Source organism: Sturnira hondurensis, unplaced genomic scaffold (genome assembly GCF_014824575.4).
Source record: "Sturnira hondurensis isolate 20B ecotype Veracruz unplaced genomic scaffold, ASM1482457v3 Scaffold0015596, whole genome shotgun sequence".
Taxonomy (NCBI): Eukaryota; Metazoa; Chordata; class Mammalia; order Chiroptera; family Phyllostomidae; genus Sturnira; species Sturnira hondurensis.
This window is the reverse complement of record NW_028088227.1, coordinates 3,841,462-3,842,563: the sequence shown is the minus strand read 5'-3', so window position 1 is coordinate 3,842,563 and position 1,102 is coordinate 3,841,462. Positions and strand designations below refer to the sequence as shown.

The 1,102-nt window shown below is 27.6% G+C and overlaps 1 non-coding gene across 1 annotated transcript; it reads left to right on the top strand.

Moving 5' to 3' along the window:
* Positions 1-571: 571 nt before the first annotated feature.
* Positions 572-705, top strand: LOC119000379 (small nucleolar RNA SNORA46). Its single transcript, XR_005069310.1, has one exon. It is a non-coding gene; the product is annotated as a small nucleolar RNA SNORA46 (small nucleolar RNA).
* The last annotated feature ends 397 nt before the right edge of the window (positions 706-1,102 follow it).

Sequence of the window (1,102 nt, the reverse complement as noted above, 5' to 3'; positions counted from 1 at the left end):
TATTAAAACGCTGCATACTGGGAGTAAATATGAACCAAAAGTAAACATCTCTCATATGAACTGTGGCCTAGCATCTACTCTTCTAGGTGACAAAAAAAAGCTAAACCAAATTTATGATTTAAATATATATTATTGAATATATAATATATTATGTATTGCATATTATGTATATTGTATATATATAGATTATTTAATGCACACATACAATATATGTGTTATTATATAGTACACATAAAATAACACATATATTAGATTGTTAGTGTCCATAGGTTCCTATGGAAAATGAAATAAAAATTTCTCTGAAGAAAAATATCCTTGTACTAAATCTCAATAATTTCCACAAACAATATTTTAACACAATTGAATTCAAAGATAATGCAAACACAAAAATAATTATACACTGAACTATACAGGAACAAAAAAAAACAAAAAATAGTACTCAAATAAACTACAAATATTTATGTATTTTAAAAATACATATTTAAAATATTTAGGTTAATTAAGTTCAGGAAATAAAAGGTATCACACATATCAAAACGAACAATAGACTGCTACAGACGCAGATTATTGCAGCACCGATTTAGACCTGTGGACGAGAATTTTTCCCATTCTAGGTTACCCTGTAGTGCAGAAGAATTCCTGGCTCTTTCTGGTGCAAAGCTGACATGGTGCCATTCTGCTGCTGGGTAGTGTTAAGGAACAGTAAAAAAAGAAGAAGCAGATTATAGTATTATACTCTATAATTAGGAATGTTTCAAGCATCCAAAAAAAATATTGGCAGAGTATTTAAAATATATCTTGCACCTAAATCCCGCATAGTAAAATAAAACCAAAATAAAGAGGAACTTGAAAATAGCTAAAGATATGAGAAAAAGACATAGAGAGAAAGAAATGCATCTAAAAAACACAAATTAACAAAAAAAAACTGTGTGTGGTGATGGGTGTGTTATAATAATTTCACAATGTGTACATTTATTAAATCATCACATTATACTTGCTAAAGCATCATGTTGTACAAAATATGTAAATACAAACACAATTGTGTCAATTATACCTCAATAAAGCTAAAAAATTAAAAGTATGAAACTAACATCAAAAAACA